Here is an 18,032-nt window from a genome sequence, read left to right on the forward strand (position 1 = left end):
TTTTAAACATTATTTTGAAAAACTTTAGTTTTAAATACTTTTAAATTTATGGAAAAGGTACAAGAATAGTACAAAGAACTCCAGTAAACCTATTTCTTAGCTACATTTGCTTTATCATTCTCTTTCCCTATATATTTAGAAAATTATTGTTATAGGCACATGGGAGAATAAGTGGCAGACACCGTGTGCCCTTATATTCTCAAAGAAGGACGTCCTTCATCTGCATGACCATAGTGCAATGATCAAAATCAGGACATCTAACATGCTATTATATAATCTTCAGATTTTATTCAAAATTTGCCACTTGTGTCAATTATGTCCTTTCTTATTTTTTTCTGGTCCAGGATCTAATCCAGTATTACTCGTTGTGTTTAGTTTTTGAGTTCTTATTAGTCTCCGTTAGCTGGGAACAGTTCATCAAATTTTCTTTGCCTTTTTGTAACATAGACATTTTTTGAAGAACATGGGCCAGTTACTTTTTTTTTTTTTTAAAGATTTTATTTATTTATTTGCGAGAGAGAGAATGAGAGACAGAGAGCACGAGAGGGAGGAGGGTCAGAGGGAGAAGCAGACTCCCCGCTGAGCAGGGAGCCCGATGCGGGACTCGATCCTGGGACTCCAGGATCATGACCTGAGCCGAAGGCAGTCGCTTAACCAACTGAGCCACCCAGGCGCCCCGGCCAGTTACTTTTTATGTATTATGGTTTCTTGCTTTATTTTAAGCAATCTGAAACTTACGGAAAAGTTGTCAGGTATAAAGAACTCACCCTGCCCTGGACCCATTTGAGCATAAATTGCTGACATATGCTTTGTTTTGTATTTCCCTCATAATCATAATGCAATCGTCAAAATAATAAAATCAACATTATTGCCGTGGACAACTCAGACCTCATTAAGGTTTGCCAGTTGTCCTGACAGTATCTCTATAGCAAAAAGATCCAGTCAAGATTATATGCTGTATTTAGTTGTCATTGTCTTCTTATTTATCTTCAGTCTGCAATAGTTCCAGTCTTTTCTTGACTTCCATGGCCAGTTATTATATATAATATCCTGACAGATATATATATATATATATGGGTTTGCCTGATATTTCCTCATGGTTCAATTTAGATTATGCATCTGTGGCAGGAATACCACTGAACTGGTGCTGAATTCTCTCACTGTATCCTATCAGATGGGACCTGATATTTTTTTATCCAGATACGGGTGATGTTAATTTTGATCATTTGAGTGAGGTGGTGTCTGTTAAGTTTCTCTCTGTAAAGTTAGTATTTTTTCCTTTGTAATTAATAAATATTTTTAGGGAGGAACTCTGAGACTATGTATATATCCTATTACTTGTCAAATTTTCTATGCATTGTTTATAACAATAAGTACAATGGATTCATGTTTTAGTCAATGGGTTATAACATGTTACTATCATTATTTACTTAATTTGCAAATTATCCCAAATGTAGTCAGTGGGACTCCCTTCAGCTGGCTCCTGAGGTCGTTTCTTTCTTTCTTTCTTTCTTTCTTTCTTTCTTTGTGACAGCTTTGTTGAGATATAATTCACATACCAATCAATTCACCTATTTAAAGTATATAATTCAATGGTTTTTAGTCTGTTCACAGAGTTGTGCAATGTCCCCACAATCAATTTTAGAACATTTTCATCACTCCAATGAGAAGGCTTTAGCTCTTCTACTTTCAATCTCCCATGCCTCCAGGCCCTAGGCAATTATTAATCTACTTTCTGGGTCTATAGCTTTACCTATCCTGGAATTTCATGTAAATGGAATTGTATAACATGCAGTTTTTTGTGACTAGCTTTTCTCATTTCTCGTCATGTTTTCAAGATTCATCCGCCTTGTAGCATGTAGCAGTCCTTTATTCCCTACTAATGCCAAAGAATGTTCCATTATATGGTTGTACCACATTTTATCCATTCATCAGTTGATGGACATTTGGGTTGTTTCCACTGTTTTACTGTTACTAATAATGTTGTTGTGAATATTCTTGTAAAAGTTTTTGTGTGGTCATATGTTTTCCTTTCTCTTGGGTATATACCCAAGAGAGTGGAATTGCTGGGTTGAAGAGTTAACTCTGTGTTTAACTTTCTGAGAAACTGCCACACTGTTTTCCAAATGGCTGCACCATTTTATGTTCCTACCAGCAATATGTGAGGGTTCCAGTTTCCCCTACATTTTTGTTGTTATTTGTTATTACCTGTCTTTTTGATTATAGCCATCCTAGTAGGTGTGAAGTGGTATCTTATTATGGTTTTGACTTGCACTTCTCTGATGATTAATGATGTTGACTATCTTTAGGTGTCTTTTGGCCATCTGTATATCTTTTGAGAAATGTCTGTTCAGATCCTTTGCCCATTTTTAATTGGGTTACTTGTCTTTATATTATTGAGTTTAAGGGTTGTTTGTATATTCTAGATACAAGTCCCTTATCGGATATATGATTTGCAAATATATCTCCCATTTGTGGGTTGTCTTGTCACTTTCCTGATAGTATTCTTTGAAGTACAAAAGTATTTACTTTTGATGAAGTCCAATTTCTCTGTGTCTTTGGTTGCTTGTACTTTGGTATTATATCTAAGAAACCATTGCCAAGTCAAAGGTCGTGAAGACCAGGAACTCAGTCAGAGACAAGAGTTTGGGAAGAAAGAAGGCATCACTGAGAGGGACTCCTGGTTTTAGAAATATAAAAAGAGCATTGCATGTCTAGTTAGGCGGTGAGGACTGTCCCCAGGAGCAGAGCTGAGCACAGAGGAGTAGTCAACCATCTTGGCCAGGACATGCCAGACTGTAGGGGAAGAGGCCACAGGCTTCCCGAAGCTACCCTGTAGATTCCATTAGTTTCAGAGTCAGAGGCTTTGGAGGGACGCACAAGGAGTTGTGGGTTCCCTGATGGGAGTAAGAAGTGTTATGTTCTTTTTTTTTTTTTTTAAAGATTTTATTTATTTATTTGACACAGAGAGATACAGCGAGAGAGGGAATACAAGCGGGGGAGAGGGAGAGGGAGAAGCAGACTCCCCGCTGAGCAGGGAGCCCGATGTGGGGCTCGATCCCAGGACCCTGGGATCAGGACCCGAGCCGAAGGCAGACGCTTAACCGACTGAGCCACCCAGGCGCCCCAGGAAGTGTTATGTTCTTATAGGAATAGTCACTGCCTCCATCACTGTCCTGGAGTGTAGAGGTGGACAAGTGGACATCTGCCCGGTCACAGACTTATTCACAATCCGAGTTTCTACTCTCCATGGGGACTAGCAGGATGCAGTTTTCTGCCATGTACAGTTTGGACAGGTTGTGCATTATACAAGGTCACCTGGCCCAGGAGGCAAATGGGGACTGAAAACCAGCCTGAGCTAATTTTCACAAGGGTGCTGCGTGGGTTAGAGGTGGGCTACAAGGGAGAAGACGGTGCCCAGGGCTCCCTGGCCTCAGGCTCACTAAGGAAACTGTCCAGTGGAGGGTCCCCAGCACCTCTCTCTCACCAGCCACCTCTTCCTGAATAGGACATGTTTTCCTTCCCAGCAGTCCCTCAGGGTTCTGCAGTCCCTCTGGGGAGAGCCTACTCCATGTCCCTTTGGGCTGAGCCTGAGTGGGGCTGTGCAGTGAACAGAAGAGTAGAATTTTCGCAGGCTGCAGGTTGAGGTAAGGGCTGAGAGTTGAGTAGGGCTAATTATATATACCAACTTCAGGCAGGAGCTAGAAAGAGGTGGTGTTCCCTCCTCTTCCTTTCGGATCTACAGCCTCAGTGCCAGACACAAGCACAGATGGAGTCAGGCAGAGTCAGAGACACAGAAGTGTGTGGAGACCCAGACAAAGCACTCTCAGACGGACTAAACACCCACTGTGGGCTCGACCCCTGGCCACACCACACTGATGGTGGGGCGAGCATGTGAGCACTCGGTCCGGGGTGGCGGGGACGGCTGGGGTCGCGCCAGGCATGCTCGCTACTGCCACGTCCTATCTTTCCGCTAATTTTACCCAGAGAAGCTGGGAGCTTCTCTTCTCTTCCTCGCAGCCCCCAGTCAGGTGCCAGCCCACCCTCCGGCCACCACGTCCTTAGCTCCCGGCCACAAGCAGGGAGGCGTCCTCGTGTCGCCCCCTGCTGGTCGCGAGCTTAAGCGACGAGGGGTTTCGCCCAGCGCCGACCACCCTGCGCATGCGCCCTGGCAGAGGGCGCCGGGCTCTTGGTTCTCCCAGCCTCCTCGAGCTGGATCCAGAACAGGGGTGAAGTCGGGGGGAATGTCTCAAACAGAGGCCAGGCCCGAGACGCTGGTCGCGGGTCTCATTTCTCTGGTTTACCTGTCTGCGCCAGGTGCTGGAGTCCGCTTTCCCTAAACCCCGGTCCCTCGGCAGGGGGTGGCAAGGGGGCGGGGCCGAGAGCCCCCTTACCACCTGGAGCCCAGAGAGTTGTGGCCGTGGGGCCAAAGGGGCGTCCTGTATTGGTTTCTGAAGTCCTTCCTGAGTTCCGAGGGTACCAGGATGATGAAAACACCCACCTTGCGGTAGTGAACAACGGCAGCCCCTACCCCAGGCTGCCCTGTAGCCTGACTCCACCATCCTCCTCCCCTCTGTGTCTTCATTCTCAGTGTCTGGTAGAGGAAACAGACGTAGGAGCAAATAGCACAGGCTGATAATACAAGAATAACTGTGAGTATAAAATACAAGCCTGGTACCAGAAGGGTCAGGGCTCACCAAGAGGTTACACCTTAACAAGCATGGTAGACTCTGTAAGAGCCCACCAGGTGGAACTTTCCTGTGCAAAAGGGCCCTGGGAGGAGAGATGGGGCAGGGGGGCAGTTCTGATGAGTGCATTTGTGTCTGCTTTGTTCCAGGCCTCACCTGTCTCTTTCCTGAGCTTCCCGTCATACATCTTGGGCAGGTTGCAGGAGACTAGATCCTTCGAGACCATGGGGCGACAGTTCTTGTGTTTGCCAACTTAAGCAAGAGGACAATCGTTATCTTTAACTGAACAGGTAAAACATGACAATGAAAATACCAAATATATTGGGGAAGGTGGGTCCTCCGAAAGATCAGGAGGACAGACCTTTCCTAGCCCCCTCTTCGGTCCTGTGAGAAGGACTTCCCTGACTGAGTACTGTTCTCCAGAACAGTCACAGAAGAGAGTCAGAGGCTGTTGCTCTCATCTCTAAATTTGGTCACCTTGGACTGTTGGTTTCTGTGGCTCAGTTTTGTCGTATATATAAAGCTGAAGGAATGGCCATTAATTCATTGACCTGTCAGCATGTGGGATCCTGGTGCTCCTCAGGTCACTGGCCCTGGATGTGGTGGACCCGTGTTTAGGACAATGGCTAGGGGACATTCAGAAGGGCAAATATGTGGCTTGTGTGAATGAGAATCATCTAAAATGAGCCTGGAGGATGCCCCTGGGAATTTGTGGCGTTTTAGATACCGGGCCCATTTCAGCAAAGTAGCATTCCTCAAGACCAAATGAATGAGCAGAGGAGATGTGATAGATATACAGATAATGAAATTGTGTGGTAGAAAGTGATCAGGACCTTAAAATGTTGTCGCCAATGTGGGCTGAGAGTTCAGAGGAGAGAGGATCTTCTTGCTGTGGTGTTCAGAGAAGGCTTAATGAAGGAAGTGGCATTTTTTGGTGGGTTGTGAAAATGGGGAGGATTTCAACATGGGCAGTGTTGTACCCACCTAGACATTAGGGTCACAAGCGGGGAGAGGACCCTGGAATCTGATGATAAGACACTGTGTGTGTGTATTTGAGATATTTATTAACTTAAAAATATGTTTAAAAATAAAGAGTTACAAAAAAGCATAACAGCTTAAATTTCCTACCCCAGTCCCTAATCACTCAGGTACCCTTGTCAGAGACCTTCAATGGTCTTCGTTTCTCATGTAACCTTTCAGGGATGTCCTGTACATATACAAGTAAATGAACACACACCCACACATGCCACCTTCTTTACACAAATGACAGCATATTGCACTGTTCTGTACCCTGCTTTTCACTTATATTTTGAAGACGGTTCTATATCAGTATGTGAAGAGCTTTCTTTGAGCTCACTGGGGAAACACTGGAATCATTCCCACTGAAGCCAAGAAGAGGGCCCTGTGATTTTTGAGGTGTACCTGGAACTATTCCCCCAAAACCTGGCATTAAAAAGCTGCAAAGAGGTGGAAGTGTCCGTTTAATTTGGGGCAGAATATTATTTTAATTTTTATTTTCCCTGTCCCTCCTCTATTGCTTTGGGGAAACCATCCTGTCCTCCCTCACTGTGAAAATGGCCCATCAAGGGCGCCTGGGTGGCTCAGTTGGTTGGGCGACTGCCTTCGGCTCGGGTCATGATCCTGGAGTCCCGGGATCGAGTCCCGCGTCAGGCTCCCTGCTCGGCGAGGAGCCTGCTTCTCTCTCTGACCCTCCCCCCTCTCATGTACTCTCTCTCATTCTCGCTCTCTCAAATAAATAAATAAAATCTTTAAAAAAAAAAAAAAAAAAAAAAAAAAAGAAAATGGCCCATCAAGCTTGGGTAGGTATCAGTGGGGTACTATTTGGACAGAGAACAGGTCTTGTTGGGGTAATTGGGAAAGTCACCCGGAACTGACTGGCCTCCTGCATTTATTCTCTACTTTTCCTCTTCTACACTCCCAGGGCTAGGGGGTCCCAACCCAAGAGAGCACCTCCACTCTGTGCTGCTTTTCCATGGGGTCCGAAGTTGAAGCCTTGACTAGTGGGGTAAGAGCACACAGGCACCATTACCTGTGGTTCTGGTGCTCATCTTAGGCTCCTCCTCTCCCTTCCATTTGTGCTCACACAGCTGACAAGGACCAGGGTTTGAACTTCAGTTCTTTCCCTAAGCTCACTATCAGACATACAGAAAGTGATCAGGACCTTAAGGAATGGTTGGAATTTTGTGGGGAATATGGTTGTTGGAATTTTGTGGGGAATATGACCTCACAAGCCAAAATAACTAGACAGCTGAGGAGAACAAGTTTCTCAAAAGAAAGTAACACAAGAGATAATATGTATCTTTTGAAGTATTAGAACAGATGGACCAATAACTTAAAATAAGCTCAGTAAATATACTTAAGGAGACAGGGAAGATATTAATAATATAAGAACAAGGAATCATAAAAAGAAGTGAGAGGAAATATTAAATGTGAACAATATAATAGTGGAAATAAAGAACACAACAGATGGGATAAATAATAGAATGGGCACAATTAATAAACAGTGAATTGCAAGATCAGATGTCTCAAGGAAGGAAGCAGTGAAGAATAAATAATTAGGAAATTTAGAATAAAAGTTAAGAGGTATGACAGTATAAGTGTAAGTGCCAGGATCCAGATAACAGAAGTCCTAGAAAGAGAGAAAATTAAATATGCAGAAGAGGTATTCTGAACAAAAGATTCATAACAGTCATGTTTTGGTTTCGACAAGGAAAGAAAACTTCATTATTATTATGGAAATCTAATAGAAACAGAAGAGAAAAGGAAGCTACACTTAGATGAAGGTAATAAATAGTAGGCAATAAATGAGAATAAGGCAAAGTTACCTCAAATCGGGTACTTACAATACCCCACCTCATCAGCCGGGGGAAGCCCTGTGGAAACAGCTGGAGTCCTGATTGAGAGGCTAAGGAATGTTATTTGTGAGACTCATGCTGTATGAATAACATTGGGAGCCTGGTTGTTTAAAATGTACTATCTGGCCTCCAGGTCAAAACTGGCCCTTCTGTTCTGGATGCAAGAGCTACAATCTTGCCTCACATCCCCTCCTGCTCCAGGCTGGGCCGCCCTCCCCCTCCATGGAATCTGGGAGAGGGGAGGCAAACACTCATAGCCCAGGCTCCTTAAAAATATAAAAACATGGGGCGCCTGGGTGGCTCAGTTGTTAAGCGTCTGCCTTCGGCTCAGGGCTCAGGTCATGATCCCAGGGTCCTGGGATCGAGCCCCACATCGGGATCCCTGCTCAGCAGGAAACCTGCTTCTCCTTCTCCCACTCCCCCTGCTTGTGTTCCCTCTCTCGCTGTGTCTCTCTCTGTCAAATACATAAATAAAATCTTTGAAAAAAAAAAACAAAAACATGATAACATGGAAGTGTAGCCCGCTCCAAACTGTATGTAGGCAGACAAATGTTTAACTTCAAACCCTGTTATTTGCCCTATAAATATGGTCCTTATGGTGATGGTCAGTTGGAAGTCTCACCTGAGGGGAGGATGCTCTGCCCAGGCCTCTATCAATTTCATTGCCTTGAAAATGTGTCTCCTGGGCTGGTCAGATGCCCCAGAGAAGTTTGTCCCAGTCCCCTGCTAGGAGGGAAAGGCCAAGTTGCTAGCAGGTTGGGGGCCAGTGGGAGAAGAGGGCTGGGCCTGAGAGTGCAGGTCTCAGCATTTGGTAAGCAAACCCAACTTCCCCTGGTCCCTCTGATAACCTCTGAAGGAAGTTGGAATTTCCATAAAAGAATTTTACCAAAGATTGAGGGAGAACAATAGTAACAACAAAAAGACACACACACACACACACAGAAGGAAAGCAAGTAAGCAAGCATTCTGTAAAAATAGCCAGGTTTTAAGGATCAGGCTTCTTCTTTTTTTTTTTTTTAAGATTTTATTTATTTATTTGACAGAGAGAGACACAGCAAGAGAGGGAACACAAGCAGGGGGAGTGGGAGAGGGAGAAGCAGGCTTCCCACGGAGCAGGGAGCCTGATCCCAGGACCCTGGGATCATGACCTGAGCCAAAGGCAGACGCTTAACGACTGAGCGACCCAGGTGCCCCTAAGGATCAGGCTTCTGACCCTATCAGAACAGACTCACCTTTAAGACCCCTGGGTTCTTTCCTGGTTCACAGGTTCTTTGCCAGGATTGCCATGCTCCAGCCCAGAGTTGAGCAGAGAAGGCTGATCCATAATCTCAACTCTGATAGGTTGACTGTGGCTACCTGGTACACTTTGGTAAGGAACTCTCTCTCTCTCTTTTTTAGCCTTTTATTATGTATTTTAAAGCAAATACAAAAGTAGAGAGACTAGTATAATGATTGCCATATACCGATTACCCAGCTTCAACAACTGGCCCATCTTATTTGATCTACAACCCTATTGTTCTCCCTCAAATTGTCTTAAAGCAAATCCCAGATATTATATCATTTTTACTATAAAAACTCCAGTATGTATCTCTAAGAAGTAAGAACTCTCAAAAAAAGAACTCTTTAGAAAAACCACAATAATTATACCTACAAATTAGTACTAATTCTTACTTTGCCAAATATCTAGTCATTTTCTGTATTTCTATATTATCTCATGTGTCTTTTTACAAGTAGCTTATTTCAGCTACTTGTAAAAAGACACAAACAAACTCCATATACATTGTGTCTGTCTGACACATTCTTTTGGGCTTTTAAAATCTGTAACTGTTCAACTTGGTGTGTGTGTGTGTGCGCATGTGCACATGTAAAGACTAGACCATATATCCTTAGAACTTTTCACTCTGGATTTTGCTGGCCCCTCTGGTGTCTTTAACCATGTTGCTCTGTTCCCTGGCAATTAGAATTAGAGGACTTATCAGATTTAGGTGTGATTTTTCTTTTTTTTCCTGTTTTGGACAATAGAACCTCGTGAGTGGTCCTTGGATCACATCAGGAGGCACTTGCTGTCCAGGTGTCTTTCTTTTTTGGTGGAGGTCTTCTTGCCCTTGGCAAGAACAGCTTTGGTGGAGCAGGCAAACATGGAGTCCCCCTGCTGCCTGTCTCCTGTTTGCAGGAGGTCGCCTCATAACAGGAACCCTGACATTTCTAAATGTTCTAGACTCTTGGGACTGGTCCCCATCAGGGCTTGCTATACTTAACAGTCACAGCTGATGGGAGAGAGGCCACCTCCACTCTGGCTGGTTTCTGAAGACCAAGACTGATTGTCTGTGTCTGCTCTTTGGGGACAAGGCCATTCCATAAAGCCATCACCTTTCTCTCTCTGTTCAAAGAATCTGTCTACTTTATACATTTACTGAAGCTTCATGGGTCCTGGCCCAGGGAGTGAGGGATAGGGACAGGATTACTAGTATCGCTTGCTACATTTATTAAGGGGGTCTGGAATCCCTGGAAGGCCAGGATTCCATTATAACTATCATGCAGTCCTACAAAATTTTAAGGAAGACCAGATTCACACACATTGTAAAAACTGTACTCTAATAAGTGGTAGCCTGGAGTAATTCTGTGTCCAGCCAAAGGTAATGGCGCCATCTATGGGCCACTGATGAAGAAAGCATGGGTGTAATTGTGATAAAGAGGAGCCGCAGAGGCAGGGCAATGGGGAATGGGATGCCATGCTCTCCCTATTGATTTTTTTTTTATTATGTTCAGTTAGCCAACATATAGTACATCATTAGTATTTGATGTAGTGTTAAACGTATTGATTAATGAGGAGTGAGCTCTACAGTGACTTGATCTTTGTTTAATGACCAGATGCATGGCCAATACTCTGCCGGACACTCGAGGGGACCCTCTGTAGCTCTCTGGAGTTGAGCATCTGTGCAGCTCTCTTCTCTTGGGTGCTCTGTGCTGTGTTCTGTAGCTGCCTCCGTCTTCTTGGACTCTCAGCTCTGTCCGCTCAACTCAGGGAGTGTGCTGGGCTCTGCCTGTTCTTTCCCTGTATGCTGTGGAAGCTCTTAATATATAAACTGGGGCAACTGTAGGGCTCCCCTCACTTGTTTCCTTCATCTCAGGGATCCCGTCTTTCATTGCCTAATGTCCAGTGTCTTTTTAAAAAGATTTTATTTATTTGTGTGTGTGGGGGGGGGGGGAGAGAGAGAGAACAAGCAGGGGGAGGGAGAACCCCGCTGAGCAGGGAGCCCGACACGGGGCTCGATCCCAGGACCCCAGGATCATGACCTGAGCCTAAGGCAGACGCTTAACCGACTGAGCCACCCAGGTGTCCTGATGATGTCCAGGGTCTTAAAGATCATTGTTTCCTGAATGTTGTCTTTTCTTCCCCTGTTATTCCACATTGGCCAGAAGTGGAAGTCTTCATTCAACCACTTTAGTTTTGAACTAGGTCAAGCCAAATTCCTGAATGGCTTTGAAGACACCACTAGCGGAGTCTCAGGGCATCTCAGGAGACTGGCGCCCAGCCTCTGCTCTCAGGGTTCACATAGTAAAGACGTCATTCCTCCCCACACGAGGTGGATGTTGTTGGTGCGACACGTCTGGTTCTGTGGTCCCAGGATACACACTGAGTGCCAGTCCTGGCAGGAAATAGTCTTTCTGCTTTGTGGGGCATCTTCTTAGTCTTGGTCAGGGGTCCCTGTGACACAGCCTTCTGCATGCAGTTGCCTCCTGGTTTCTTTCTTTCTTCCTTTTTTTTTTTTAAAGTAAGCTCTATGCTCAGTGTGGGGCTCGAACCCATGACTCCGAGATCAAGAGTTGCACACTCCACCGAGTGAGCCAGCCAGCCAGGCCCCCCACTTCTTGGTTTCTATGTCCTCCATCAAGATATGTTTGCCCCAGGGGTTCAGATATTGCTGTCAGAAAACAACAAACACTTGGCTCCATAGCCCTTAGCTGGAAAATTCCTCACTACAGTTCCAGCTTAGGAGGACTCAGGACCTGAGCAGCATCAGGACTGTGGATCCCAGCAGACACCTGGAGGCCAGGCTCAGCCATGGTTGGCGCACACCTGCTGGGTCCCCAGCTCAGTCACCACTCAGCACCCTACCTGTGAGGGGCTGTCAAGCTGCACTAACAGAGTTTTAAAAAGAAAATCATAACTTGAGTCTAATCATTAAGAAACAATCAGGCAAATCCAGAATTTGGGGCATTCTACAAGCAACTGGCCTGTACTCTCCAAAATGTCCATGTCATGAATGATAAAAAGAGGTGTGTGTGTGTGTGTGTGTGAGGATGAGGCGGTGAGCCTGGTCCAGGTTATAGGAAAGTCCAGGACCATGACGATCAAATGCAATGTGCAAACTTCAATTGGATCCTAGAGTCAGGACCTTCCCCCCAGGTATAAGGGACTTTTTTTTTTTTTTAGACATTTATATATAGTTTAGATGTTGCAGCCACATTAAATTCCTTGAGTGTGGTAATGGTATTATGATTATGGAGGAGAAGAGTGTCCTTGTTTTTAGGATAAATGCAGAAATATCAATAATGCCACAGTACTGCAATTTACTTTCAAATAATTCAGCAAGAAAAAATATGTGTATGTATATACATATATATACATATATACTTTTGCAAGTGTAAAGGACCTGAGGAAGAAACAAGCTTGGAATGTTTCCAAATGTGAAGAAAGCCAGCGAGAAGGAGTGGTGAGAGATAGGAACGTGGAGCTAGACAGACGCCAAATCCTGGAGTGTTTTGTTGAAGATGATTGATTTTTAATTTTCCCTCCAGGGTAATGAGAATCCTTTGAAGCAAGGGACTGCCTAATCCCATGATGCATCTCATTTCTTCCCATACCTGGGAAATGTCCCCAGGTGCTTGGAGCTACTATATCCATGGAAAGGGCTTTTGTTCTTTGTAAACACATAGCCTTTCCCCCCATCCATTTCTCTGGTGGCCAAACACTGGGCCTTTGTGTTCCTTGTGGTTCTCACTCCAGGGAAAGTACCCAGGAACCAGGGGATTCCCTTGTTAAGTCACCCGCTCCCAAGAAGGTGACTATAGGCCACACCCAGAAAAGGGAGCCATGCCCACATCAGGGAGTTGTGGTCATGGGGGACAGCCAGGCCTCCTGTGGCCAGGGAAGAGGAACAGTTCCTTCTGGAGTTTACAGAGAGAACTTAAAGCAAGCAATAGCACGTAGTTGGTGGAAATGGACAAATAAATGCTCAGAATGGAGGATCCCCAGGAGGCATGGGCGCTTATTCCTTCTGTTTTATGCTGGGTCTTTGCATCCTTTCCCCTCTCTGGGTTTCCCTGCTAGCATTTAACAGTACCCCTGTCCTTCTGTCACCACCCTACAGCGGCATCCCCTCCTCCCCGTCCTGGAGTGCAAGGTTGGAGAAAAACCACGTAATTGGATAGATTGGGCCACAGGTGGAAAACATTACTTGTCCCTTAGTGACGTGCTAGAATTAGCCCCTACAGGCTCTCAAGAGCCTATTATGTGCATCTTTTCTCAACTCTGCTTTCAGGGACATCATGTTGGTTACTTAATGGCCATGGTGGAAATATTTACGCAATGACAATTGGCAAATATTACAAATCGGGTTTCCCCTCTACATTTAGAGAGCAGTTGTTAAATGTCTTTGAGCATACTATTGCATATTCCATTTGTTTTATTAACCTTACAATTATTTTAATATTTAATAATTGTTTAATAAGAGAACATATTCCATTTGTTCTCTTCTTTCCCCCCCCCCATATTAAAGTTTCCCAGGACTTTTCTCCTGGACTAAAGGACTTAATCTTGAGAGTAGGTTTAACCTTGAGCATGGTGCTCGTGAAAAAGATCTTAGAAACTATAGCAGAAAATATTCCCTCCCACAAAACTCTAGGGAAACAGACCTATTTAAAGTGAGTTCTGGGGGTGCCTGGATGGCTCAGTCGATTAAACGTCTGCCTTCGGCTCAGGTCATGATCCCAGCGTCCTGGGAACTTGTCCCACATCGGGCTCCCTGCTCAGCAAGGAGCCTGCTTCTCCCTCTCCCTTTGCCTGCCTGTCTGCCTACTTGTGATCTCTCTCTCTCTCTGTGTCAAATAAATAAATAAAATCTTTAAAAAAAATAGAGTTCTGGGGATTCGCGTTGCAGTAGCCATGGACGCTTTGGATTGAGTTGTAAAGCCCAAAACGAAAAGAGCCAAGAGATTCCTTGAGAAGAGAGAACCGAAACTCAGTGAAAATATTAAAAATGCTATGCTGATTAAAGGGGGAAATGCAAATTCAATGATGACACAAGGACTTAAAGATGTGTATGCACTGAAAAAAACCATATGGAGTTCTGTATAAAAAGAAAAACATTACAAGGCCATTTGAGGATCAGACATCATTGGACTTCTTTTCAAAGAAGTCAGATTGTTCTTTATTTATGTTTGGCTCCCATAATAAGAAGCGGCCAAATAACCTAGTAATAGGTCGTATGTATGACTACCATGTACTGGATATGATTGAATTGGGTATCGAGAAGTTTGTCTCTCTAAAAGATATTAAGAATAGTAAATGTCCCAAGGGAACAAAACCCATGTTAATATTTGCTGGTGATGATTTTGATGTAACAGAAGACTACAGAAGGCTAAAAAGTCTTCTTATTGATTTCTTCAGAGGCCCCACAGTACCAAATATCTGCCTGGCTGGTTTAGAGTATGTTCTGCACTTCACTGCATTGAATGGGAAGATTTACTTTCGAAGCTATAAGTTGCTGTTGAAGAAATCTGGTTGTAGAACACCAAGGATTGAATTGGAAGAGATGGGGTCCTCATTGGATCTGGTTCTGAGGAGAACACATCTGGCATCAGATGATCTTTATAAATTATCTATGAAAATGCCAAAAGCGCTCAAGCCAAAGAAGAAGAAAAATGTCTCCCATGATACTTTTGGTACAACTATGGAAGGATTCATATGCAGAAGCAAGACCTAAGCAAACTACAAACCAGGAAAATGAAGGGGTTGAAGAAGCAACCTGCAGAAAGGATAACAGAAGACCAAGAGAAAAAATCAAAGAGAATTAAAAAAAACTGATGGAACTTAAAAAAAAATAGAGTTCTGATGAAGAGGTGTATTGAGAAAATCTACAAAGAGCACCAATTTTACTCTCCTTACCAGTGAGAAGACTTATTGAAAGGGTATAATCCTGTTCTGTTTCCATATAACAAAGGAATCTTTTAGGATGTCTGGACTTCAGAGATTGTTAAGTGCTGTGAAATGTAATCTTTAATTCTTGAAAGCCCGTAATTCCCATTGGTTGTCACTCAACAATTCAATGCCCTGATAACAATATTTACATTGATATATTTTTTCCTGAAGGTATAACTTGCGAGGTTTTGAGTTAGTCCAGAAAAGGAGCTTTGGCATTTCTCTTGCCAACCTCCATGCACAGTAGATTCCTTTTTCAAAGGGTCTGAGAGCCTTTGAAATGTATAGGGCCACTGTATGACTATGTGGTCTCAGGGCTGCCTGTCCGTTTCCTTGTTCCTCGCGAGCTTCCTCTTTCATTCTCCTCTGCTGCTAGTCTAAATCTGCACTCTTCTTTTCAGTTTCCCGGTGCAACTCCAGCAGATCTTTCCCTCCTGCTTCATCAAACAATCAGGAAAGAGTGAGAGGGAAATCATCACAGGGAAGCTTTAACAGGCAGATTTCTGAGAAAAAATGATGGGGTAGGAATTGACCAGCTAACTAAGCCCATTCCGCCTGACTGAAATGAAAAGAACGAGATGAATGCACATAGCAAAGACCTCACCAGCAGTGCTGAAGCTAGGAATGGTAAAAATTTTGAAAAGTGTCCTCTAGACATAAAATTTGGACTCTAAAATTGAAATGAGATGGTATGATCCAACATGGTTCTTTCTGGAGAGTGATCGGGGGGGCAGAAGGGGACCCACAAACAACACCAAACCCATTACCAGGTCCTGTTAATTCTGCTCCTAAATATATCTGAAATCCTCCCTATGTCTCTATATATTCATAGTTTTAATGGGTTGTTTTGTGTACCCAGGAAAGTTATTCATGTGGATTGTTTTGTCCATATGATTATTGAACTCTCTTATCAATTTAAATAACTCTTCCAGATGGTTCTTTCAGATTTCATAGCTAAAACATTATATCATCTACAAATAATAATAACCTTATCTTCTTCCCTTGAAAAGAAAAAAGGCTGAGGCCTGCATGAAGGAAACTAAAAAGTATAGATTGACAGATATAATGGAAACAGACATCATGTGGATCTAGATGTGAAGACTATTTTAAGGATGTCAAATCATCCTAAATTATTTTACAGCTTTACTAAAATTACTAAATTTACTAAAATTAAACTTTATGTAAAATTGCAATAGGACTTTGTTTTTGTAACTTGCCAAAAGGTAATTTGAAAGAACAAGTTAAGAATCGCTAAGAAAATTTTATTTAGGGGCGCCTGAGTGGCTCAGTCGTTAAGCGTCTGCCTTCAGCTCAGGTCATGATCCCAGGGCCCTGGGATCAAGCCCCACATCGGGCTCTCTGCTGGACAGGAAACCTGCTTCTCCCTCTCCCACTCCTCCTGCTTGTGTTCCCTCTCTCACTGTGTCTCTCTCTGTCAAATAAATAAATAAAATCTTAAAAAAAGAGAAAATTTTATTTAAAAAATGGCTAACAAGGGGGGTCTGCCATATTTTAAGATGTTTGGTAAAGCAATTATTAGTTTGGTAATATTAAAATAATTGTAAGGTTAATAAAACAGAACAGAGAGGCCTTTAACAGACCTGAGAAGAAAACAATTAATGTCAAAAAAGTATATGAAATTAATGAGGAAGGTACATATTACTCAACAGAATGGTGTTGATATTCTGTGGGTAGCATTGCCTCTTTGGAAGGGGGTGATGATGCTTTGTGTGGTTCAACTGGGGAAGTGGCAAGATCTCGTAGAGCAAACAAACTAGAACTTAGAAATCTGAGGGAACTGTAGTCTGCCTCTGAATCTTCCTTTTTTTGGCTTCAGGACAGTGTTTCTCAGAGTGAGAAGTATCATCCATTAAGTGTAAAAGAAAAATGGTAATGGAACCCCTGTTATAAATAATATTAAACAGATTTTCTTAACACAGGACTTCTCAGAACCTTTAAAATGCGCATAGTTACCATGAATCTTCAAGAAAGACATACAGCATGGACTGTTTACCAAACTTATTTAACCTTTGAACCCATTTTGAGCATACTTCTGGACTAGTGTTCCATTTAACACACTGTGGGAAAACGGGATCAATCTTAATAGGAAAGGAGATAGCTCTGTGGGTATATCAATTGGGGTTCTTGATTGAAACAACAAGCCCATGTCTGCATAATTTAAGCATGAAAGAAATTTATTGGGAAGGTAACTACTTGTTTTCAGACTCAATGTAAAGTCTTGGAAAAGGGGGCAGGACCAAGGAAAGGAGGACATCAGAGAAGACTCCCAACATGTCCCTTGAAGACTCTCAGATATCTCTGAGGCAGTGCATTATTGTCTCAGTCATGCAGATGGTGACATCTGATTGCCTGAGCCTGGGTAATGTGCCAGGGAGCTGGGAAGAAGAAATGTCCAACCTCTTTTGTCTTTTGACTCAGAGTTGTGGTCCTATCTACCACTGATTTTGAGATTTCTCTTTATTAAGAAGGGTACTGCTATCCTGGACAAAGAGACAAGTATTCTATAGCCCAATACTCATATACACCCTTTTCCTCATCCTGGCACTTCCTCAAGCTGCTTTTACCTGACCTAGTGCAGCTATATGCTATCCAGACCCATCTTCTTTCCAAGAGTAGACAACCCACTGTCTTTTGAGTTATTGCAACCAGTTCCAAGCCCAGCATCACTGAGTGATGTATTGTCCTCTTTAGTTCTGTCATGATCTCATCTGGGTATCCAATGTAAGTGAGAGGAAAAAGAAAGAAAAATGAAATTAAATTTAAAAAAAGATACATGACAGGTAAATACAGGTATAGTGGCTTTAACCCTTGTTTCTGCAAAGTTCATGAGGCCACACGACCACCCTCCGTAGCCGTTTATTCTGTCTTCCTTTGCTCTTCAGTCAGCATGTCAACTGCCTATGTTCTTTACTTGGTGGGATGAGTCAGACCTTTGTTTCTGAGCTATCTTACTCTGTTGGCCATCCCATTTGTTAAGAATGCCAAACTTTACAGGTTGAACTAGAAGATACCCCTGGGTATCTATTGCTTGAGTTCCAGTCATAATCCTCCCTGCTCCCCGTATTAGTCATCTTTTGCTGCCTAACAAATTACCCCCAAACTCAGTGGCTTTAACAACAGACATTTATTACCTCAGGGTTTGTGGGCTAGGAATCCAGATGTGGCTTAGCTGGGCACCTCGACTCAAAGTCTCTCATGAGGTTGCATTCAGGCTGTTGGCTGTGACTGTTGTCTCATCTGAAG

At 43.4% G+C, this 18,032-nt stretch overlaps 1 pseudogene; it reads left to right on the forward strand.

The window, feature by feature from the left end:
* Positions 1-13,733: 13,733 nt before the first annotated feature.
* Positions 13,734-14,654, forward strand: LOC110588824 (annotated as a pseudogene).
* The last annotated feature ends 3,378 nt before the right edge of the window (positions 14,655-18,032 follow it).

Source organism: Neomonachus schauinslandi, chromosome 10, assembly GCF_002201575.2.
Source record: "Neomonachus schauinslandi chromosome 10, ASM220157v2, whole genome shotgun sequence".
Taxonomy (NCBI): domain Eukaryota; kingdom Metazoa; phylum Chordata; class Mammalia; order Carnivora; family Phocidae; genus Neomonachus; species Neomonachus schauinslandi.